The 8,463-nt window shown below is 35.3% G+C and overlaps 1 pseudogene; it reads left to right on the plus strand.

Moving 5' to 3' along the window:
- Window positions 1-7,109: 7,109 nt before the first annotated feature.
- LOC112415955 (protein-L-isoaspartate O-methyltransferase domain-containing protein 1-like) lies at window positions 7,110-8,080 on the plus strand (annotated as a pseudogene).
- The last annotated feature ends 383 nt before the right edge of the window (window positions 8,081-8,463 follow it).

The following is an 8,463-nucleotide window of genomic DNA, read 5'->3' on the forward strand; positions in this document are numbered from 1 at the left end:
ATAGAGGTAATTTCTGAGTTTTTGATGTATATAGGGAATCAAAAAATGTTAGTTTTCCTAGACTATTTGGAGTCTACAGAGTACTAAGGTGCAAAATTTTTTTTCGATTTCCAACTGTAAATATACAAGTACTATTTCCTCCTATTGCTCAGTTAATAGAAAATAAACCAATACACTAAGTATTTTAAATCTGTGCTACAGATCCAAACATCTTTAGAGACTTGTTCAATAAATGTCTTCATAATGTATAATTTTTCCTCTTTCAAAAGCAAGAGGGAATGGGGGATGGGAGGGAAAATCTCTGCAGTATACTTCCTTAGAATTATTTTCACAAATGCCAACATCTGTCTTTTTCTTTAACTTAAGATGGCACCTGCAACCTCTTTCAGTCCCGGTGGTAAAACTGCACGGTCTCACAGAAACATGCTTGCCAAAGAAGTCTGGAGGCTTGTGACACAGTTTACACCTGTTTAGATGTCTTGTCACCTCACAGAGTTGCTTTCAGTTGCCACCTCATGTAAATTTTGCATTCAAACTGCTGACTATCATTCTTTAGCAAGAGTGTACTTTTCTCTTATTTTGGAACTTGACTGCCTTTTCAAACTCAGCTGCACCTTCCACAATTAAAAAAAAAAATGTTTCTGTCAGTTTTTATAACTGGGTTCTTATGACAGTAGAGTTCCCACTACGTGACCATGTAATCAGTCAGCTATCTTCCCTACTGTGTCTTAGTTATAACTGAGACTAGCTTTTGATATTCAAGCTTAATCACTTTTACAGGTTCAAGGATTCCCTTAATAATCTTTGGTATGACTCATGCAGTAGAAGCTATTTATTCTGCATGCCAGTGTGCTGGAATGTTCAGGGCCTTGTTCTCAATTTCTGAAGCTATTGCTTCTCTCAGGCTTCATGAAAACAAATAATAAAAGTAAAATAAAATTGTGTGGATTTTTCTTTTATTTTTTTCCACTGTACCAATTGGAGCATAGTAGCAAAATCAATAAAGATTCCAAATTGGGACCATTATGATAATAATATTTTACATTTATTGGGGAATAGCCTGGCTTCTGATGTTTATGTAATGTGAGGTATAGACTGAGGATTTCTTTTTGCATATTACTATCCAATTGTTTTTGTATCATTTTTTGAAGACTGTCCTTTATCCATTCAATTGTTTTTGAACTTTTGTCGAAAATCAATTGACCATATACATGTAAATCTATTTTTGGACCCTGTTCCATTTATTTGTCTGTCACTGTGCTTCAATACTATAGTTTGATACTAAGTGCTAAAATTGGATAATGTAAGTCCTTCCAAACTTGATTCCTTTTTTCAAAGTTGCTGGGCTATTCCAGTTCATTTGCATTTCTATACAAATTTCAGAATCAGCCTGTTCTAAGAACAAATAAGGTTTTATAACTCTAACTCTGACTCCTGTTATTTTATTGACTCATCTCCTGCTCGTTTCCTTCTTACGCACTAGTTTCCAGTAACACTGGCCTCCTGTTTTTTTCAAACACACCATGGGTTCCTTCCTCAGAGCTTTCACCCTTGCTTGGCTATGGCTAGAAGTTTCTTTCAGACTGAAGCATAATCTACTCTCTCACTCCCTTCAAGCCATTTGTCACTGGCATCCTTTCATAAAATTGTCCCCAATCCAATTTATTTTCTTCCTTGCTTTATTTTTCATCTCATCACATATTACTCTATAACCAGTAATTATATTAACTATATATGTCATCTATTGTCTGTCTCCCAAACTAGAAAATAAGCTCCATGAAGCCAAAGTTTTATGTTTCTTTTCTTTTTTTCTGTTTTCTTATCATATTAAACAAGAGCTTAATGGTAATCTCAAATATTTATTGGTTGACTGAACCAATCAATCAATAAATCCAAGTTCATAAAAACACAATTATTCTTTTTTAAGCTAGGAATTATCAGGTGTGACTGAAAGCCACTGGTACACTGGTAGTACTCCAGGGAAAACAAAACAAAACAAAATGGAAAACAAACATCAAAACTTTTTTGGTCATTTTGACCAGCACTTTCATAATTTAGCTATTATTTTTAGTATTTTTAAATATGGTAACTTGACATTAAAAAAGAAGTGCTCAGAGATCATTAATAATAGAAATAAATATTTAATTTTCCCCTTTGGCCTCTAAAAGCATAGGAGATCAGACACAGAGATCAAAATGTATATTCAAATTTAGTAGGACTTCCAAATTTGTATGTGAAATCTTTCCATTTAAAAAGTTAAATACATACACAGCATATACTTAAGTACATATCTGTGCATAACATGTACAATGTGTGTGAAATGAGACAAATCTATTCTCATGAACCTTGTTTTCTAGTAGGGGTTACAGACAATAAGCAACAGGAATGACTAAAACAATATCATATGTAAGAGGTATATTTTTCTGGACTAAGAGTTATATAAAACATACTAAATCATAGATTTGTACTTTTCTCCGAAAACTGGGACAAATTTAGCAAACAATTTTTCCACTAAGATTTTATTAATTTCATAAAATATGGCAATGTGTTTATTAGCATACTGTGAAACATTACCATAGATGATTATAATTAAACTACACTTATCAAAATAATGAATAAAGCACACTTTGTGATACAGCAGTGCTGATGTTTTTCATATTTATCTGTTCACTAACTAATCTGCCAAATTCACTCATCTCTAGTGAGCCTCTCAGTTCTCAGTGTAAATTACTGAGGGTCTACTCTGATAATAAATAACAATAGCAATTCTGGGAAACAAAGCATTAGCAGTTTAATGTCTAAACATTTTTTTTTTCTGGATAGTATAAATTAAGAATACAATAAAACATTTTTCATTCAGTTAGAATATGTTTCCAGAGGGTTATAATACAATTTAAAAGGCTGCTTATAATGGATATATCAAAGCACCTGAATTTTAATGCTATCAAAGTGTTCAGGATGTTCTAAAGAAGAGGATTAGTTTCATAATGCATCAACCAAAAGAGAGACCATAATATGAAAATATCTCTAAACCTAAGATGTGTGAAGTGACTTTTATGAGTCCATCCATTTTCTTAGACTCTGAAACTTAAACCTACTATGCTTAATTTCCAGTATGCACACTATTATATGTAAAATAGATAACTAATATGAACCTATTGTATAGCACAGGGAGCTCTACTCAATACTCTGTAATGATCTATATGGGAATAGAATCTTAAAAAGAGTGGATACATGTATATGTATAACTGATTCACTCTGCTGGACAGCAGAAACTAACACAACACTGTAAATCAACTATACTCCAATAAAAATTAATAATAAATAAATTCCAGTATGTAGGTGCCCAAAACATTGACAACATCTGGACAGTGTATTAATTAATTGATTGATTGATTGATATAACAGATATCAATTGAGTAACTACTAAGTATCTAGTACTCTTTTAGACACTGGAGGTACACTACCTAAAACAGAATGAATTATCTGCCTTTGTGGAGTTCTCAATCAAATTCGGAGTGAAAGAAAAATAAAATAAAGTAAATAAGTCAAAGGATATATCACACAATTCACACAATCAAGAATATATCAAAGGATATATCACACAATAACCCACAGCTAGCTGGGTTCCTAAATCCACCGGCCTTCTTCCTGAGCATACGTGGACCCTGTATTTTCAAGTTTCCCTTGCAGTTAGGTGCATCTATATGACCCATTTGTACTATGGTAAGCAGAGATTAGTCTGTCTCTCAGGTCTGATGAGAAAAACCTGGAAATGGGTGTGTTGTGACTGCATTGGTCAAATTGGCACATATTAATGTGTTCTAGGATTTCACCCATGGTACACCTAGGGTAACTCAATAACTGCAGGGTTTGCCCTGGATTTGGACTGCCATCATGAATTATTTTGGGGGTGAGAAATAAATTTCTATGTTGTTTAGGAAACCTAATTACTCTTGGGTCACTATGTGGCGCCATCACAGGCTTACCCTGCCTGATTTAGAATGTTAGACTTTGTTAACAATTAAGGAGATAAAGCATGTAAGATGACGGAGAGGATATGGTGGAACATCTGCTTCTCTGCCATGTTTGGCTGCTGCCTCATGACCCATTATGACTGCTCTGTCTCTAGCATTCATGACTGCATTCTAGCCAACAAGAAGGGTAAAGGCACTAAGAGGGGCCAGTCCAAATTCAAAGATTTGTGGGGAGGATTAAGCTGAAAGAAGCTTTGAAGAACTCACATAGGACATGTCTGCTTGCATATTTTTAATTCAAATGCCATCACATGACCTCCCTTGACTTGAAAGGAGCTCAGGAAATGTACATTTTATCCCAAGAGGCATTTGTACACAGAAAAATCAGGGCTTTTATTAGTGAGGATCAAGGGGAAATATTGTGGGACCACTAGAGGTCTTGACACAGAGAGTCAGGTATGAGAGAATGCCTAGTGGTAGACATTCATTTAAAGTTGATTCTTGAAAATAATTTGAAATTAGCCAGGTAAGCAAGAGTTGAAAGCGAGGTTGGTTGAGGCAAAGGAAAAGGCAAGTAGACAAGACTGAGCTTCGTGCCTTTAGGAAACTCTCAGACCTATTCTGTGTTACAGATGCTTAACAAAGCTAAAATAATAATAATAATAAAATTAGGGCTCAGAAAATGTATAAGAGATTGAGAAATAGATTTCAGAATTATCACAGTGTAGGTAATTTTAAATCAGGAATGCCAATGAAATCGCAAGCTCAAATGCATAGAGAATGATGGGGATACAGTTAAGTATGGCCTGAAGAAGAGAAGTAAGTATGAAGAGAAAGAGGAATCTGAGAAAAAAAAAAAAAAAAAAAAACCTTATTATAAGGATACATAGTATCAGCATACTTAATGTTAGAAGAATTATCAGTAACACAAAATGCCATGAAGGAAAACCTTGATCAAGGATACAGAAAGTTGAGCTAGGATGTACAATGGGAAAATATCACTGAATTTGTCTTTGACGCATTTACTGGTAAAGGGTAGAAGATTATGCCACCCCAAAATGTGACTGTAGAGGTCCAGGACATGCCACCCTAAAATATGTTGCTTTGGCATATTGATTTTTTGAGATGTAGACACTTGAAAAACAGCAAATACAGAGAGAAGCTTTCTTGGAATGCCACTATCTGTTTAAAAATAGATCCAAAAAAGCAATTCAATTGTCATAATCCTTCCCTGGAAGTTTCATTAACTAGGCAAGATTAATTTTTTCATAAGAGAGGAGATTAGAAGTTGACATCACACCCAAACAGTCTACAGTTCCTCACCCCTTCCCTCTTATGGTGGTTTATAATTCTGAATTTTAAGCCATCTCAGGGAGTTAATCATTTTTCCCTAGGAAACTTTCATATATACATGGGTTATATGTATTAATAAACTTGCTTGTTTCTCTCTTGTTAATATGACTTTTATTACAGGATCCCAGATAAGAGTTCAAAAACGTAGAAGGAAAATTATTTTTCCTTTACACTGGAATTTTTGAAACTTTGCTTTCTGTAGGGTGTTTATTAAAAAACAAATGAGAAGTCATTAACCCTAGGTGTGTGGTGAAACTGAATTTGGACATCAGCCTCCAGAATCAGATTTTGGTTAGAATTCCAGCACTAGCACCAACTGAAAGTGAAACTTTAAAATACTTACTTACCTTCTCTGTGCCTCAGTTTCCAACATGTAGATTAGCTGTAATAGCATCAGTTTTAAAGCTTATAATGAGGATTGAGTTGAACGACACATGTAAAAGTTCTTAGCCTAATCCCAGATTCATAAGTACTCAGTAAATATTAGCTATTAGTTTATTGAAGCCCACTATTAGAGATGCTGACAATGAAAGAAGAAAAAGAAATAGAAAAGTAGTTCAAGAGGGCAACAGAGTTTGATGGAAGATTTCAGTTTTGTAGAGTGGGGCAAGTGAGACTATGTTACCATTGGTGTTGGTAAATGAATGAGAAAAATGATAACCGACATGGATATGAGTCTTTAATGAAGAAGAGATCTAGAGATTTTGAACAATATTTGGAAAATAGATGCTATGAATAGGAAGTAATATATCATCTATCACCTTCTTAATAAATCATCACATAATAAAGTGTATAAAAGATTGACAGAAAAGGGCTGAAGAAAGAGACGGAATTTATAATGGACACAGGCAGAGTGGTTTGATAACTGTCTTCAGGCATTGGTGTCATTGAAAGCTAACATTTTCTCCTTTCTTTTTACAGACATAAACGTTCAAATCAAGTTCTTGAAAAAGAGGGAGAAAGAGAGATACAGGGAGAGGTAGAGAAAGAAAATGAAAGTTTAAAGAGTAAGAAACTACCACAGGTTTCATAATTTATTCCACTGCTCTCAGTCTTTCTTACTTTCCGTTCCTTATACTATATTTTGGAGGGCTTTTTTGTTTTTTGTTTTTAATCTGGAGAATGGTATGAGAAAGGCCTTTGGGTATGTTAAGAATGTACTATTCTACTTTATTATAATGATAGCTGTTAACAGCACAGGGGCCTTGACTGTATAACGTCTCCTGTCTTGCTTGGGGTGACACCCGTTCAGACCGAGCCAGCTTATTTCACATTATTGTCAGTTATGAGTGGGAAACTCTTGCGGCTGTGGAAGAGCTGGGGGCGGGGCGGGGACGGTATTGTCCGTTAATTACAGACACTGCATTGTTTTTAAATGTTTTCAGTCAATTTGTAGATAGAGCTCTAATAGATTTTTAACTTTCTTAGACTTGGTTTTTTACACACTAAAACAAATGTGGTTCTAAAGACCACTATCATTTTCTATTGCCTTTAAAAAATATTCATTTATCATTTTCCAGTCTGGATTTCCCCTCTTCTTGATACTACATGTCACTAAGGTGAATATGACTCAAAACACGAATGCACATGACCCATCTTTCAGCCCTGAATGATAAAAATATGAACCTTCACTGGCGGAGGCCGTGGCCGCCATGGACCCACCCAGCCTAGGGCCTCACCTGCACCCCCTTGCGGCAAGTCGACCGACCACGTTGCTGCAGTGCATTTTTCAGAGTAAACAAATTCCATGTGCTGTTGAAAATATTCAATCCCTTAAACATGAACTGGCTCGTGTGTAGAAGAGATTTGGGGGGAATAAATTATGGGATTGAGCTTCATTCAGATGTGGTAGAATATGCGAAGAAAAACCTGGAGAGTTTGATCAAAAAAAGTAATAGCTTTGATAATCAGCTTCTAGACCTGTACTGTCAGTCTGAATGGGAAGGTGCATGACATGGCTAGGTCACCCTGATCTCTCAGAAGCTTATCAGAATAATTATATGAGCAAGTTGGCACAGCTCCTGCTGTTCACAAAATCATCTGTCTCAAGATGAAAATATTCCAACGTGAGCATATGAAGAAAAGCACTGCTAAGATTTGAGTTTGGTGAGTCCACATTTGTGGTTGGTAATTGCTCCCGGAAAGCAGCTGAGGGTCATCAGTATTATCGAGATTATTGTGGAACTGGAGTCCAGAAATACTATGAGAACTACATGAAAATATTACTAAAAGTGGGAGGCATTCTAGTTATGCCTGTAGAAGATCATTTAACACAAATTATGAGAAGTGAACAAAACATTTGGGAAAGTAAAAATATTCTTGCTGCTTCATTTGCTCCACTTTTGCAACCAAGTAGGAAGGATAATGGCAAACCAGAGTCTGTGGGACATCCCCACACACAAACCCACGCTGTCCGGAATATACAGAGCTTGCTTTTATTTACATTCAATGCACACTGAGACATTTCATAAGTAATGAGATGCAGGCCAAGGAGGGGTCCCTTAAAGGGCTCCACCGAAAAGAAAGAGTTAAACAGAGAGCTACACTTATGTATTTGTAGGTAATCAGCATATTCCTCAGCCTCTCAACAATGAGGATGAAAAACATAGAAGAGAAAGAAAAGGAAGTTGAAGACCACAATGAAGTTAAAAGAGCCACCTCAGAATTTACTGAGAGAAAAAAATTATGAAACTCCCCCTCTCCCTCGTGAATCTTTAAAAGCTTACTTGACATATTTTAGAGAAAAATAACTTAGATTAAGAAGAAAGAATGCCTACTGATAATTCCTCTAGTCTTTAAAATGTGGCATTTGTTAGGAGTTAAAAAGAGAGAGAATGTTTTCTTTCATCAGAGTGAACTTACAGTAGAAAAAAATATCTTCTTTCTGTCAGTAATAAAAATGATGTATTCAGTGATTAAAAATAATCCCTTTCATAAAATATATTTTTCTTTACGTCTTGGGAAAATGGCTGTTTTAACTCAGAATGTTTTAACTCAGGATGACTTCAAGAGTGGAATGCAACAGTAGTGCAGACTTTGTGTAATGTAAATCCTGTTCTGATTCCTTATAGATTTGTAGTGGTGAGAGTTAGATTTAATTTTTTTTTTTGTACGAGGGCCCCCCACTGCTGTG

This window comes from Neophocaena asiaeorientalis, unplaced genomic scaffold, assembly GCF_003031525.2.
Source record: "Neophocaena asiaeorientalis asiaeorientalis breed wild unplaced genomic scaffold, Neophocaena_asiaeorientalis_V1.1 scaffold288, whole genome shotgun sequence".
Lineage (NCBI taxonomy): Eukaryota > Metazoa > Chordata > Mammalia > Artiodactyla > Phocoenidae > Neophocaena > Neophocaena asiaeorientalis.